Source organism: Chiloscyllium plagiosum, unplaced genomic scaffold (genome assembly GCF_037043375.1).
Source record: "Chiloscyllium plagiosum isolate Xiang-an unplaced genomic scaffold, Cpla_swu_hap1 HiC_scaffold_34, whole genome shotgun sequence".
Lineage (NCBI taxonomy): Eukaryota > Metazoa > Chordata > Chondrichthyes > Orectolobiformes > Hemiscylliidae > Chiloscyllium > Chiloscyllium plagiosum.
This window is the reverse complement of record NW_028270172.1, coordinates 37,359,401-37,376,329: the sequence shown is the minus strand read 5'-3', so window position 1 is coordinate 37,376,329 and position 16,929 is coordinate 37,359,401. Positions and strand designations below refer to the sequence as shown.

General features: G+C 42.6%; 1 long non-coding RNA gene across 7 annotated transcripts in view; it reads left to right on the top strand.

Annotated features, from left to right (window-relative positions):
- LOC122564380 (uncharacterized) overlaps positions 1 to 16,929 on the top strand; it is a 224,744-nt gene that overhangs the window by 130,223 nt on the left and 77,592 nt on the right. For 5 of the 7 annotated variants that reach the window (XR_015752876.1, XR_015752877.1, XR_015752872.1 and 2 more), the window contains exon 3: positions 2,857 to 2,937. The exons of 1 other annotated variant lie outside the window; for it this stretch is intronic. This is a non-coding gene — a long non-coding RNA (uncharacterized LOC122564380). Of the gene's footprint in view, positions 1 to 2,856; positions 2,938 to 6,425; positions 6,722 to 16,929 lie in introns of those variants that run through there. One more of the 7 variants, XR_015752878.1, reaches the window with a different exon arrangement.

The following is a 16,929-nucleotide window of genomic DNA, read 5'->3' as shown; positions in this document are numbered from 1 at the left end:
CATGGATAGGATAAATAGACAAGGTCTTTTCCCCAGGCTTTGAGTCCAAAACTAGAGGGTATAGTTTTAAGGTGTGAGTGAAATAATTTAAAATGGATCTAACTGGCAACTTTTTCACACAGAGGGTGGTGCATGTATGGAATAATCTGCCAGAGGAAGTGGTGGAGGCTAGTACAATTACATAATTTTTAAAGGCATCTGAATAGGTATATTAATAGGAAGGGTTTACAGGGATATAGGCCAAGTGCTGGCAGATGGGAATAGATTAATTTAGGTTATCTGGTGGGCATGGGCGAGTTGGACTGAAGGTCTGTTCCGTGCTCTACATCTCTGTGACTCATTGTGTCTGTGCATGGCACTGAGTGCAGATCTCAGGAAAAACTCCATCTTTGATTTAATTATGTAGTCTCCTTTCCAAAGACTAACTTAAAAGGATTGATCTGCTTGACTTTTCTCCTTGACAGTTTGGATTGTGGATTAGTGGGAAGACTTTTTATGGTGATGGCACAAAATGCCTTTCCTCCCACTGATGACCCAATCTCAATCATTTGGGCTGTTGCTGCACATTGGTGTTGAAGTTTGATGAGAGCTGATAGCCATCTGAGGAACTTTGTCTGTCTTGGAGATACTTGTTATCCTCATGGACCCGAGACATAATGATAGAAAATCTATTGCAGTTAATGTAATGTCAGTTGGAGTCAGGGCCAGTCACTGCATAGGGAGGTGTGGCTATGAAAGTGATTTGTTTTGGTGATGGTGGATGAGGGATAACTAGGAGTCAATATACTGGCTGACCTCTCCTTTTCATCTTCAAAATAGTGGCATGAGATCTTTCACTTCCAGTTGAGAGGGCAGTTAAGGTCCCAGTCTAGCATCTCTTCTGAAAATCCCCTGACAGCACAGCGCTCTCTAAGTACTAACCTTGATCATCAGCTTAGAGTCCTTATTCACTGAGGGGCTTGAGGGCAAAGGAATGATTTTCACTGTTTCCTATTGATATAGGCAACAAGCATATTTACGCATTTGCAGTGGATAGCAGAAGTTGAAATCTTTCCCCTTACACACAGTGTTTCTCTGCCCAGTGAACACATCCATACTCCAGACTAACAATAGAGAGATTTCTATAGGATTGCTTTGTATAGACTGTTTGTAATTTGTTGATTTGTATCACAAGGGCCCTGGCCAATTTGGCTCAAATTCTAGAGATGGGAAGAAGCCAGTGTCTGAAATTACCTACAACTGTCAACTTGTGAACTGTATCAACTTTCATTATGGAAGCTCACTGTTCAACCCTTTGCCCATTGTGTCAATTCTCCTGTAATTTATTAAACCAGGTTACGCTGTCTCATTTGAGCTTCTCATCTGTGCATATTCCTTCCTGCCTCCCCTATGCAGTGTATAACTTTGGGTTTTAAGCTTTGCTCAATCTGATGGCATTGGCATCTGAAAATAAGACCCTGTTGTGGACCTGTGGGGATTTCAGGTTGCGATCTTGGTTTTAATATAGTGTACAAATTCCAGTACATTAATTCCTGTATGTCTAGAGCACATGTTGCAAAACTGCACATTCTCAGTCCACTGTTCACTGTCCATCATAATCCAATAGGCTATGGCCTGTAATTGCCATTGGAATATTCCTGATCTTTTATCCTAAATTTGGCACAAGATTTCAGGACAAACCTCTGCTTTCAGACATATGTATTGGTATTTTCTCAGTTGTAGATTTGGGGCCTTTTTTTGTCTATGTTTGCCTCAATTTTCCAAACAGACCAGTTAAAATCTTCAATAAGATCAACAGTGTTGATATCCCCAATCTTCATCTAGGAGTAATTCAGAGGCAGGCTTCCTGTTTGCTCAGAAAGTGTCAGTTCAGTTCTAACTTCAGCTAAATTGCAGTGTGTAGCAGCAACCCAAATGATTGAAATTGGGTCATCAGTGGGATTAAAGGCATGCCGTGCCATCACCATGAAAGGTCAGTCTTTCCACTAGTCCACAATCCAGACTGTCAAAGAGAAAAGTCAATTAGGTCAATCCTTTTCAAGGATAACCATGTTAGTCTTTTGAAGAGAGGCTGCATAATTAAATCAAAGATGGAAGTTTTTCAATTGCAGTGTCCAGCATTATTCACATATTTCTGTCATTAATAGTCATACACCTTTTGGATGAAGACTATTTAAAATCACAGACTGATAAGTTAATTTTAAGGCACTATATATGATACGATTACCTGGTTGTGTAGCAACATTATATTTCAGCTGACAATTTAACATTCTAGTCTATAATCAATTGACCATTTGTCATTTGGTTGATAGTGGAGGAAAAAGATTGATGGAATCTGTGAGTTAATCAAAAAAAATCAGTCTGCTGCAGGCCAGAACAGTTTATTCATGGTTATGATCTCATGGCATTGTGCCATCTCAGTCTAAATAACCAACTGGTGCCAACATTTGCAGAATGGTGCCTTTTCATCTGAACTAAATTGCTTTTATTTCCTTTTTGTAAATGAATTGCACTTGTGTGATTATCGTTGCAACATCTTCATGGCATCTTTGGAGAGGAAGGCTCACTGTCATTATCTGGATTGAGTGATGCAGCCTTGCTTCAGTTGCTGGCTCTAGGCAGGTCACTTATTTTTCCTCATGATCATTCAAGCATGTTGTATAAACACAGGCTTCAGGTGCTGTGTATAACACAGTGGCCAGATGCCAGTTAGCATGTCGTGAGTTTGCAAAGAGCTGTGCATGGTGAAACCAAATAGATACCACGGTGAATCTGGCCTGTTCTCTGTGAAGCAGCTTGGACTATTTTTTGACATCAAAGCCTCTGTGACAATATAGCTGTTGTTCTTATTTGCAGCTTGCCCTCTCTAAATTGCTCCAGCATGAAACCAACTCTAGAGAAGCAGCAAAGTACAGTACAGAATCTCCCAGTTTAACTGTAAGTACTGATGTAAAAAATTGAGTCTCATCTGACTATTACAATCTACATGAACAGAATATAAGGGTGGAGGGAGCATTTCCCATTCTCTACAGACATGAATTCATTTTCATCTTCCATTTCAAATCTGTTCCTGACTTACCCCTTCCTGTCTTTTTAATCTTCTCCAACTCTCCAATTCCTGAGGCATGTGCCTGTGCTCCCTACTATTCTAGCCCCTACTACATGCCTGATTTTCTCCAGTCTGCCATTGATGACCAACCCTGCACCATTTTCCTTCCCTGAATTCTCTCCTACTTGAAGAAAACATTCTTGCCCAACTTCCCTCAGATTCCATTGTGAGAATTGCTGACACATTTTGATTGAGGGCACTTCTATGCTGCCTCAGAATCCTTCACTGAAATAAAGATACTTTAGTCATATATCTAATGATTGTTGTTGGTCAGGTATTGTAACCACATTTACATAGCAGAGACCAAACTGGCAGACAGTAATAATTGTTCGCAATTCTACTCCTTTTCTGAGTAGTATCTTTGATCATTTAAGGATTGCCAAACCGTGACCTTGCTATGGGACAACCCCCCAAAAAATCTCACCATGGCTAAAACATGGATTGAAGCCCATGGTGTTAGAATTAACCAGAGGGTAATCCGCCAGTCACTTGCCTGAAATGATCTCGTGCTCTATCTTGTATACTCACTGGAAAATTGCTGACATACTATTGTCTGATATCCAGCTTGTTTTTTTGAGACGTTGTAAGAATGCCTGTAGGCAAGTTGTAGAACCCTTGTTTTCATATGCTATGGGACACACTGACAATTTTAATTGATGTTTGAGAGTGAGGGTTTCCAGCTAGAAATTATGTGTGGACATAGGATATTAATATATTTTATGTCTGTATATTTCCTGTTTATATCTGAGTACTTCCTGTTTATAACGGAGTGCTTCCCATTTATATACATCCTGTCTACAAAAACAACTTCCTGTTGACCTATTTTGGCTACAGTTCTATCAATTTTGCTCTGACCAGTTCTGGAAAGGAACTGCAGTGCTGCAGTTTAAACCTCTCCAGTTTTGCCTCTTTTCTTTTAGAAATATTTCATCTATTTTTCTAATTAATCACTTCAGAGATGTTATTACACACCTCTGGAGCAGGTGGGACTTGAACTTGGGCCTCTTGTTGCACCAGAAGAGGGCTCAAGCCAACTCTAACCAACTGTAATTTATTTCCCAAATTGTTATGAGTGTTGCTGTTTAATTGCAAGTAATAAGCGTTTTGTAACAACAAGGATACAAACTTTGAAATGGGGCTGAATTACACCTGTAATTCATTAATACTTAGCACGTTTCAACTAAACATGAAACCTGGACTTGATTCCCAAGTGTAATGCCATGTGGATCAACTTGCATATTTAATGTGCTTATAACTTGCCAAATAGAACATATTTCAAACAGATCTAGCAACTCGAAACTGGGCCTTTTTGAGGCATTGTGGGGTATCAGCAGCAGGATTGTTTTTGACCATAACCTGTGAAATAACTCCACAGAGACGAGTATCCTATCTCCAAGTCACCTTTTACGTACATGTGCATAATTCTTGACTCTGGTTTGGCTTCCTCAGAGCCAGCTCTCAGAGTGAACAGAACCTCTGACACTCCAGTTTATATTTGTCCCTAATTGTACCATGTTAACAACCCCAATCAGGGAATTCATATTCTATGAAGTCGAACTGTCCGACCTCATTACAGTCAGTACAACCTGTAATCTCATGACCCAGAATATTCCCTACTCTACCATCACCACCGAACTGGGAGATCAACCCTAGTTTATTGAGAAACACAGGAATACATGCCAGAAGTAGCATCAGGCACACCTAAAAGTGAGGTGTCAACCTGCCAACAGCAGCAGCAACATGTCATAGTTAGAGCTAAGCAAAACTACAACTAATGGATTCAAGCATCTGTGGTCCTCTCACCCCAAGTCATGAATGATGCTGAACTATTCAATAACAATCAGGGGATGGAGTCTCCACAACTGTTCTCCATCCCCAATGATGGGAGCCTGGCACATCAATGCAAACATTTGCAGCAATCTTCAGCCAGAAGTGCTGATCTATCTTAGTGTCACATCACAGTTACCAACCTTCAACCAATTTGATTCACACCACAAGATGTCAAGAAATGGCTGAAGAAACTGGATACTGCAACATTCTGACAATGGTTCTGAAGACATGTTCCAGAAGTAGCTACACCTATGCAGCTACAACACCCAATTACGTGGAGAATTGCCCAGTTATGACCTGAATAGAAAGTGGTCAGTTGCTGCCCTATTAAACTTTTACGTTCATGTGAATAGCGAGAGGGCCTTAGTGTTGCATTCCATCCAAAAGGTAATATGTCTGGCTGCAGTATTTGAGTGTCAGGTTTGATTTTAGTCCATGGTATTCAAGTTTTGAACTGAATGGGAATTAATTCAAAACCTTGCGACTCAATTGGAAAGAGTGCAACCGACTGAGCAATGGCTGACTCTCAAGATAGAACCTTTTGAAGAAATAAATCTATTTACATCAATTTACATATGCAAATTAAGTTGAGGAGATGTCAGAATTTGAATATGTACATCGGATAAGGGAAACTGAATTATGTAACAGGTTATACTTGGAGGCTAGATTGATGGATTGTGCTAATTACCTGTACTTTCCATATGTAAATCAGGTTAATTAGAATACCTTGGCATTATAACTGAAATTGTAAATTGAACAGAACTTGGAGGATATAATTATACTTTTACCTATTAATGTATTTAGCTAATTGGATATAATTTAGGTGTACAGATTGGGTTAATTATACAAAGTGTTCCCTCTGTAATTTAAAGATGATAAATGCTGTTCAGCATAAAGGTCTTGTGGCTTGGTGTGGCAGTGTTAGATAAACCCATATACTCTGACATTTGTGTGAAAAATTTCTTGCTTTTTACCGTTGATATGTTGCCAGTAATATCAACTGAAAGGCTGGACTGGTAGATGCAACACTGTTGTGGAGGAGTACTTGCTTTGCTGGTCTGGATGAGGCAGCTGCACGATATCTTGTTTACATGTAGGTAATCAAAAGATACACACAAGAGAACACAAACTTTATTTTTCAGGAAGGTGGGTGGAGAGGATCCATGAAAAGATTCAGTAACTTAAATTTGTCATCCAGAGGCGATTGCTCAATGCTATGCCACAAAGCCTCCTTTCTTAATGCTTATTTTGAATTTGCTTAGCTTGTTCTAATCTCCTGGAGCCATCCCAGGATGTAACTGCAGTAGATTGTAAGCGTATTGCTGTCACCGATAGACTGTGGTGCAACCATACAGGAATGCACTCCTCCTTCCTGCAGCTACTGTGAGCTGAAACCTTACAAATAGGAAACAGAGCCTGATGTACTGCTATAACCTTGGAAAAAGTACACTGGCTACAGTACTGCGATTCCAGCCACCCACTCTCAACATTATCCACTTCGACAAGGGTGGAATTGAGCAGAACTTCCGCCTCCTGTTGCTACATCGGCCCTTTCCTGTTAAACAGAAAAGGCTGCCCTTGTTCTCATTAAGCTCTACTTTTACTGTTCCCCTGAACTCCACATTCTTCCTGCTTCATCACTGCTCATTTCAAGTCCAATCATACTGCTTTAACTCATTCCTTCCCAGCACCTCAGAACAATGGAAAACGTCTCTTTATTTTAGCTCCAACCTCAGCACACTGGGAGTCCTGCACTGTCTCCTGACCAACAGGAACAATAAGGTAAGAGGAGTCAGCAGTTGAGGCCCAGGCAGGTTTTCAAACTTTTTCCCAATTTTGGATACCTTTCCCCCTCTCCAATGAAACTACCCTGTGATGTAATTACACACCTCTGGAGTAGGTGGGACTTGAATCAAGGCCTCCTTGAGAGGTAAGGTGCTACTACTGTATGCACAAAACCTATTGCTCCACTTTATGTTCCTTGTTGGCCCCTTGGTTGCTGAATTCAATTTTTAATATGGACGTGTGAAGTGATAATTCCTTTCACTGAGGCAAGTCTAGAAGTGTCTATTGCAAGAGGTTTTGCTGCATTTGTAATCAATGGGAGGTGGATGAAAGTACCACATGAAATAAAGTGTTTGGCTAGAAAATTCCACAGGGTCAGAAAGTTGACTAGAGCCCCAGATGAGATCAGATAATGGTTGATTGCAGATACTGACTCCAGTTCCCAAGAATCTCTTTGGCCTCCGAAAACAGCAACTGGAGGAAGAACTTTATTTGTTAATGCTGCCACTAATGACTGGCATCACTGATATCATCAAACAGCACCATGTAGGTGCACAGATAACAGTCAGCAGACTAAAATAAAACAGAGAATTGTGGATGTTGAAGATCTGAAATAAACAGAAACAGAAATTGCTGGAGAAACGCTTAAGTCTTGAAACATCTGTTGAGTTAATACTTCAAGTGACATTTCTTCATAGCTAGAAGCAGCTAGGAAAAGGTGCTATTTATACTGATGACTGAGGGTGGGGGACAAGTGAATGGAGAGATGGAATCAGACTGAGAGATAAAAAATGGAAGGCATGCAAAGGGATTGTTGATAGTAAGCCAGGAAAGAAGAGAAGCTAAATAGCTGATAACTGAGTGAAAAGGTTTGATGAATATGAGTTGGCTGTGCCAAAAGCAGCCCATATTGTGACAGGACCAGTGGTCATGGAGGTAGGTAATGGACATGGAAATAGGTGTTCATGCTCTGAAATTGTTAGACTCGATGTTGTGAGATGCAGCCTTCAGGTAAAGCCAGCACATTATTGGTCCTTAAAGGAAATCAATGTAAATCTGCATAGCGCAATGAGGGGAAAAGATGCTACACAAATGAATATTTCAATTTTATGTAGTTTTGTTTGAAAAACTCAAAACAATTACCGAAGACAATGTTCTCACGGTTGTTGTGTGTACCCCTACAGATATACGTTCCCTATGATTCCTTGCTTTTCCTGGTTTCAGTTGCCATATTGTGAAGATTGGGTGTTCCTTTAGTTTTTATTTGGATAGGAAGGGTGGGCCTCATTTAAAGTTAAACAAAGTTCCTGGATGGCTTTTTGTAATCACTACACTCGATCAGCAGACAAGATCAAGTACCTTTTTGTTGGAGCCTACAGCCTGTGAGATCAGCACCCAGGAATCATAGGGAGAATGGATCGCCAAGATAATTAGGGAGGCCTGGTGCATTCATCAAGGTGCAGAGAGTCATAGAGTCATAGAGATGTACAGCTTCTTCGGTCCAAACCGTCCATGCCAACCAGATGCTGGGGAAGCCCCAAGGTTTCCTTGGAAGTGGTCTTCCGATCCACGTGGAATTCAAGGAGAAGAATAGGTTTGAAACTCACATGTTTTCCTCCCTTCATGGCCCTTTTCTCAGGCAGCAAATAGAACTGAGCTTCCATTGGCTTCCAATAGACAATGCATTGCAACACTGATGATATTGTTAGGCAGTGACCTGTTCATCTGAAATCAGTCTGAAATGATCAACCTTGCTATAATGTGGTTGTAAGTTTGCAGAAGGGAGTCATGGCATTGATTTTTCCCTTCAGTAGATCTCCCTCTCCATTCTGAGAGGTAAAGGGAAAATGTGAAACATAAGGCTCCCATAAGGTGTTCTGGGACCTGAAGAACTAATGACACGGGGTCTTTAAAAGGTCAGTTTGCCTTATTTCCTAGAGTTGTGCAAAATGGTCTTGGATGCAAGAATGTTCTCTGGCATGAACAGCAGCACATAGTGTTTAAACAAAATTCTAGAAAACAACTGTTGACATGATATTTTATGACAAAGCATTTTTAAAATTTAGTTAAGGATGTTTCCTTTTACATTATTGCACTGCCTGGAAATGAGGTGGAGTAAAATTCAATTGAGGCTTTCACGAGGGCATTGGTTGATTAATTGGTTAAACAATCATGTGCGATGGTATGGTGATGCCCATGTGTTGAGCCAGTGCAGGCATGATGGGTCAAAAGGCCTCCTTGCACACTGTAACAATTTTGTAATTCCGTGATTTCCTCTACAAGTTTAACAGACAATCTTAAGTGTGTGCTGATATTGGGCTGATTAGGTTGTGAAAGATGTACAGCTGATGGCATTGTTGAATAAAGACTGAGCACATATTGTGTTATGATGACAGGTTGGATCCTCAAAATATTACTTTTAGCCCTTAGTTCCACAATGGTGTATTTTTTTAAAAAGAGGACTGTCACTGTGAGAAAATAACTGCACGTGGAAGAAGAAAGTTCCATAAAAGAGCAATAGGATGTAATGCCAAAAAGTATCAAATAAACTTCAAATAGGCTGAACTATGATCTCTTGTGACTACAAAGATAATGAGGAGCTGATGACCCTCTAAAGATCCATTTCATGCTTTTCCTTTTCAAGAATGCACAAGCATGTAGTTAAAAAGGGAGTTTTATCTCTGCTGAATGGTACATGTGCAAGTGGGGCTGAACATTCTTGTGCATTTGAGTATTAATGTGCTGTGAAAATCACAGTTACAGAACTATCCCTAATCATTCTGAGTGCCAGTCATTCCAGTTAAAAATGAAACAGAACAGCAAAATGACTCTCTTAGACTTGAATGCTGAATTTCAATCGAAGTCAAAAAATATAAGCACTATAGAATGCCATTCAATCCACAAAATTATGGATTGTGAAACCAACTGTTCATCTACCAGTGTCAGTACAATAGGTAATCTCCACTGCAATAGCCAAATCTTCAACCATCTGCTCTTTGTGAACAATTCAGAAACTGATCCATATACCTGCTTTTATAGTTTTTATCTTTTTGGACTCACCTGATATCTAATCTGAGCATGTGTGTTGCATTATTAATTCTTCTCACATTTAGTAAATAAGAAACTCATTCTTTATTAACTAAAGCCCTGGCTAAATTTGCATCGTTTGGAATGTTTAAATTCATTTGGGTCAGGGAGAAAGATACTAACTAGAGAAGCAATCCTTTTTAAATTAAGTTCATTGTGACTAAATGAAATGGTACATTGATAAAGAAGGGGAGCCAGTTCATCCCCCTTCAACCGGGAGGCTAACGGTTTGGAGTCTCCTGTCTGGAACTGTAATGAATTGGGGAACCACTCCTGGGATCTGGTCTTAACAGTAAAGAGGCAGTAAACAGTCAATATATGATATTAATATTAGATGGAAGAGATGCATAAGCCTACTAAGAAGGAAAAGATCTGTGTCATGCTCTTTGTACTTCAATATTTGCATTGGATCCATTTAATAGTGTGGAATTCCATGTTGGTGTCCATCTGCAAATGTATATATTTTCTCTTTCGAAGTCTCACCTTCTTCCCATGTTTGTTCTCCCCATGTCTGCACAGGTTTCCTCTGGGTGTTCTGGTTTCCTCCCACTGTCCAAAGATGTGCCGGTTAGGTGGATTGGCCATGCTAAATTGCCCATAATGTCCAGGAACGTGCAGGCTATGTGGATTAGCTATGGGAAACAGACAATAAACAATAGACAATAGGTGCAGGAGTAGGCCATTCAGCTCTTTGAGCCTGCACCGCCATTCAATACGATCATGGCTGATCATTCCTAATCAGTATCCTCTTCCTGCCTTATCTCCATAACCCTTGATTCCACTATCTTTGAGAGCTCTATCCAACTCTTTCTTAAATGAATCCAGAGACTGGGCCTCCACTGCCCTCTAGGGCAGAGCATTCCACACAGCCACCACTCTCTGGGTGAAGAAGTTTCTCCTCATCTCTGTCCTAAATGGTCTACCCCGTATTTTTAAGCTGTATCCTCTGGTTCGGCACTCACCCATCAGTGGAAACATGTTTCCTGCTGCCAGAGTGTCCAATTCTTTCATAATCTTATATGTCTCAATCAGATCCCCTCTCAGTCTTCTAAACTCAAGGGTATACAAGCCCAGTCGCTTCAGTCTTTCAGTGTAAGGTAATCCCGCCATTCCAGGAATTGACCTCGTGAACTTACGCTGCACTCCCTCAATAGCCAGAATGTCTTTCCTCATATTTGGAGACCAGAACTGCACACAGTACTCCAGGTGTGGTCTCACCAGAGCCCTGTACAGCTGTAGAAGGACCTCTTTGCTTCTATACTCAATTCCTCTTGTTATGAAGGCCAGCATGCTATTAGCCTTCTTCACTACCTTCTGTACCTGCATGCTTGCCTTCATTGACTGGTGTACAAGAACACCCAGATCTCTCTGTACTGCCCCTTTACCTAAATTGATTCCATTGAGGTAGTAATCTGCCTTCCTGTTCTTGCCACCAAAGTGGATAACCATACATTTATCCACATTAAATTGCATCTGCCATGCATCTGCGCATTCACCTAACTTGTCCAGGTCACCCTGTAATCTCCTAACATCCTCATCACATTTCACCCTGCCACCCAGCTTTGTATCATCAGAAAATTTGCTAATGTTATTGCTGATACCATCTTCTATATCATTAACATATATTGTAAAAAGCTGCGGTCCCAGCACGGATCCCTGCGGTACCCCACTGGTCACTGCCTGCCATTCCGAAATGGAGCCGTTTATCACTACCCTTTGTTTCCTATCAGCCAACCAATTTTCAATCCAATCTAGTACTTTGCCCCCAATACCATGCGCCCTAATTTTACTCACTAACCTCCTGTGTGGGACTTTATCAAAAGCTTTCTGAAAGTCCAGGTACACTACATCTACTGGATCTCCCTCGTCCATCTTCAGAGTTACATCCTCAAAAAATTCCAGAAGATTAGTCAAGCATGGTTTCCCCTTCATAAATCCATGCTGACTCTGACCTATCCTGTTACTACTATCCAGATGTGTTGTAATTTCATCCTTTATAATAGACTCCAGCATCTTTCCCACCACTGAGGTCAGACTAACTGGTCTATAATTTCCTGCTTCCTCTCTCCCACCTTTCTTAAAAAGTGGTATAACATTAGCCACCCTCCAATCCTCAGGAACCGACCCCGAATCTATCGAACTCTGAAAAATAATCACCAACGCATCCACGATTTCTCGAGCCACCTCCTTCAGTACCCTGGGATGTAGACCATCAGGCCCCGGAGACTTATCAACCTTCAGACCTAACAGTGTCTCCAACACCAATTCCTGGCAAATATAAATTCCCTTAAGTTCAGGTCCTTCAGCCACTGTTACCTCAGGGAGATTGCTTGTGTCTTCCCCAGTGAACACAGATCTGAAGTACCCATTTAATTCTTCTGCCATTTCTTTCTTCCCCGTAATATATTCCCCTGTTTCTGTCTTCAAGGGCCCAATTTTAGTCCTAACCATTTTTTTGCCTTGCACATAGCTAAAAAAGCTTTTACTATCCTCCTTTATATTATTGGCCAGTTTACCTTCGTACCTCATTTTTTCTCTGCGTATTTCCTTCTTAGTAATCCTCTGTTGCTCTTTAAAAGCTTCCCAGTCCTCAGTTTTCCCACTTATCTTAGCTATGTTATACTTTTTCTCTTTTAACTTTATATGTTTCTTAACTTCCCTCGTCAGCCATGGCCACCCACGCCTCCTCCTGGGATCTTTCTTCCTTTTAGGAATGAACTGATCCTGCAACTTCTGCATTATACACAGAAATATCCGCCATTGTTCCTCCACGGTCATCCCTGCTAAGGTATTGCACCATTGCACTTTGGCCAGCTCCTCCCTCATAGCTCCATAGTTCCCTGTATTCAACAGAAGTACTGTCACTTCTGACTGTACCCTCTCCCTCTCAAATTGCAGATTGAAGCTTAATGTATTATGGTCACTACTTCCCAATGGCTCCTTCACATCAAGGTCTCTGACCAATTCTGGTTCGTTACACAATACCAGATCCAGAATTGCCTTCTCCCTGGTTGGCTCCAGCACCAGCTGCTCTAAGAATCCATCTCTGAGGCACTCCACAAAGTCTCTTTCTTGAGGTCCAATACCATCCTGATTCTCCCAGTCTACCTGCATGTTAAAATCCCCCATAACAACTGTAGTAACATCTTTGCGATAGGCCAATTTCAGCTCCTGATTCAACTTACATCCGACATTCAGACTACTGTTTGGGGGCCTGTAGATGACTCCCAAGAGGGTCTTTTTACCCTTAGTATTTCGCAGCTCTATCCACACTGACTCTACATCCCCTGACTCTAGGTCGCCCCGCGCAAGGCACTGAATATCCTCCCTTACCAACAAGGCCACCCCATTCCCTTTGCCCGTCAGTCTGTCCTTACGATAGCACGTGTAGCCTTGAATATTCATTTCCCAGGCCCTCTCCACTTGAAGCCACGTCTCAGTTATCCCCACAGTATCATATCTGCCAATTTCCAAAAGAGCCTCAAGCTCATCCATCTTATGTCTAATGCTTCGTGCATTCATGTATAGTATTTTTAATTTGTTACTGCTCTCACCCTTCCCATCAACCCCTATTTCACTCAACTTTACAGCACGATCCCTTTCCGAGTTTTCTGCCTCATTAATACAGTTGTCTTTCTTGACTTCTCTTGTTCTAACTTTCCCTTCAATTTCCTTTTTAAACATCCAGCTTGTCCCCTCCCCCCAGCTACTTAGTTTAAATGTAGCGGTGTTGCACTAGCAAACCTGCCTGCCAGAATGCTGGTCCCTAACCTATTAAGGTGCAAGCTGTCTCTCTTGTAGAATTTATGCTTACCACAAAATATACCCCAGTGATCCAAGAACTTAAATCCTTGCTTCCTGCACCAGTTCCCCAATCACACGTTCAAGTCCATTATCTCCCTGTTTCTGGCCACACCAGCCCGAGGAACTGGAAGCAAACCGGAGATAACCACCTTGGACGTCCTGCTTTTCAGCCTTCTTCCTAGTTCTCCGAAGTCTCGCTGTAGTATGTTCCTCCTCTTCTTCCCGACGTCATTTGTGCCGACATGTACCACCACCTCTGGCTCTTCACCCTCGTCCTTGAGGATTTCCTGCACTCTGTCTGCGATATCTTTCACCCTGGCACCAGAAAGGCAACACACCATCCTTAAGTCCCGCCTGCTGCCACAAAAACCCCGGTCAGTTCCTCTCACGATGGAGTCCCCTATTACCACGGCTCTGTGCGATGTCCGACTCTTCCGCTCTGCCTCTGCGCCAACTTTTGATTGACAGACCTGGCCGCCTTGCGAACTGGCAGTGTCATCAGTCTCTACTGTTTCCAAAAGCTTCAACTTGTTCCTGATAGGTACTTCTCCCGGGGTCTCTTGCACCTGTCTCCTCTCTGCCTTCCTCATCGTCTGCTCTCTTCTGGCATGATTGGTGTAATAACCTCGCTGAAGGTCTTGTCCAGAAAGATCTCGTTCTCTCGGATGAGCCTAAGGTCCTCGAGTTCTTTCATCAGCGCTACAATATGCTCGATCAATAGCTGAATGTGCACACACTTTCCACACATATACGAGCCAGACACACCAGAGTCATTGACCTCCCACATCAAGCACGTAGCGCACTGAACCAGCTGGGCAGTCATGTCTTCACCCTCTTCAACTGTGGTGTAATCACTTCACTCAACCTCCTTGTCAAAGATTCCTGAGCTAAAGCCTCACTCTTCGATCCAAACTTCCTTAGACCCTCTTTTTGTGGCAAGTCTGTGGACTCTTAATTTAGGTTAGAGGAGGAGGGAGGGATGGAGACCCTACTTTGTAGGACCTAGGGTCTCGAACACACCCACTCTAATAGCAATCACTTACCTTCCCGACCGGCTTTGCGCTCCGCCTGAACTTCCGCCCAGCTCCCGCCGCTCTCAGCTGCGAAATACAGGGTTACAGGGTTAGTGTCGGAGGTTGGATGCTCTTTGGAGGGTTGGTGTAGACTCAGTGGGCTGAATGACCCCTTTCTGCATTAGAGGGATTCAATGATTCTTAATTTAGCTGGTCGTCCATTCAGGGTCTCTTGACAACATTATCTTCTTCCTTTCACCTTTTTGTTTCATTCCTCTCTCCTCTGCTGTTCAGTTCAACACGTTGAGCAGCGGAGAAAGGGGGAACGAGTTTTTTTTAAAGTCACTCTTCAGAGGAATAGCAATGATCTTATAGTGAGCTTAACTATGGTTTAAAACATCCTTTTAAAACTCCACCCATGTGAAGTGTAGTTTTCAAATGAGTGTGTGGCTTTAATCTTGAGTGTTACTCAAAGCCTCAGTGTTTGGAAATTGAATTTTATGATTTGGCTGACAAGATCTGTTTGTGACACCATGAGAGAGAGAGAGTGTGTGTGTGTGTGTGTGTGTGTGTGTGTGTGTGTGTGTGTGTGTGTGTGTGTGTGTGTGTGTGTGTGTGTGTCTGTGTGTGTGTGTGTGTGTCTGTGTGTGTCTATGTGTGTGTGGTGTGTGTGTGTCTGTGTGTGTGTGGTGTGTGTGTGTCTGTGTGTGTGGTGTGATGTGTGTGTGTGTGTGTGTCTGTGTGTGTGTGTCTGTGTGTGTGGTGTGTGTGCGTCTGTGTGTGGTGTGTGTGTGTGTCTGTGTGTGTGTCTGTGTTTGTGTGGTGTGTGTGTCTGTGTGTGTGTGTCTGTGTGTGTGTCTGTGTTTGTGTGGTGTGTGTGTCTGTGTGTGTGTGTCTGTGTGTGGTGTGTGTGTGTCTGTGTATGTCTGTGTGTTCGTGTGTGTGTGTCTATGTGTGTGTGATGTGTGTGTGTCTGTGTGTGTGTGGTGTGGTGTGTGTGTGTATGTGTGTGTGGTGTGTGTGTCTGTGTGTGTGTGGTGTGTGTGGTGTGTGTGTCTGTGTGTGTGTGTCTGTGTGTGTGTCTGTGTTTGTGTGGTGTGTGTGTCTGTGTGTGTGTGTCTGTGTGTGGTGTGTGTGTGTCTGTGTATGTCTGTGTGTTCGTGTGTGTGTGTCTATGTGTGTGTGATGTGTGTGTGTCTGTGTGTGTGTGTGGTGTGGTGTGTGTGTGTATGTGTGTGTGGTGTGTGTGTCTGTGTGTGTGTGGTGTGTGTGTCTGTGTGTGTGGTGTGTGTGTGTCTGTATGTGTGTCTGTGTTTGTGTGGTGTGTGTGTCTGTGTGGTGTGTGTATGTGTGTGTGTGTCTGTGTGTGGTGTGTGTGTATGTGTATCTGTGTGTGGTGTGTGTGTATGTGTATGTGTTGTGTGTGCGTGTTTGGTGTGTGTGTATGTGTGTGTGTCTGTGTGTGTGGTGTGTGTGTGTTTGTCTCTTTGTGTGGTGGGTGTGTGTTTGTGTATGTTTGTGTGAATGTGTGTGGTGTGTGTGTCTGTGTGTGGTGTGTGTGTATGTGTGTGTGTGTGGTGTGTGTGTGTGTCTGTGTGTGTGGTGTGTGTGTCTGTGTGTGTGTCTATGTGTGTGTGTGTGTCTGTGTGTGTGGTGTGTGTGTCTGTGTGTGTGTCTATGTGTGTGTGGTGTGTGTGTGTCTGTGTGTTTGTGGTGTCTGTGTGTCTGTGTGCGTGTGTGGTGTGTGTGTCTGTGTATATGTCTGTGTGCGCGTGGGTGTGTGTCTATGTGTGTGTGGCGTGTGTGTGTGTCTATGTGTGTGGTGTGTGTGTGTGCGCGTGTGTGTCTGTGTGTGGTGTGTGTGGTGTGAGTGTGTGTGTATGTGTGTGTATGTGTGTGTGTCTGTGTGTGGTGTGTGTGTGGTGTGTGTGTCTGTGTGTGTGTGGTGTCTGGGTGTCTGTATGCGTGGGTGGTGTGTATGTCTGTGTGTGCGTGTGTGTATGTCTATGTGTGTGTGGTGTGTGTGTGTCTATGTGTGTGATGTGTGTGTGTTTGTGTGTGTGCCTGGGTATGTTTGTGTGTGTGTGTCTATGTGTGTGGTGTGTGTGTGTGGTGTGTGTGTTTGTGTGTGTGTCTGGGTATGTTTGTGTGTGTGAGTGTGTGTGTGTGTGTCTCTGTGTCTGTGTGTGTCTGTGTGTGTGTCTATATATGTTTGTGTGTGTGAGTGTGTGTGTCTCTGTGTGTGTCTGTGTATGGTTGCATGTGTGAGTGTGTGTGTGAGTGTGTCTCTGTGTCTGTGTG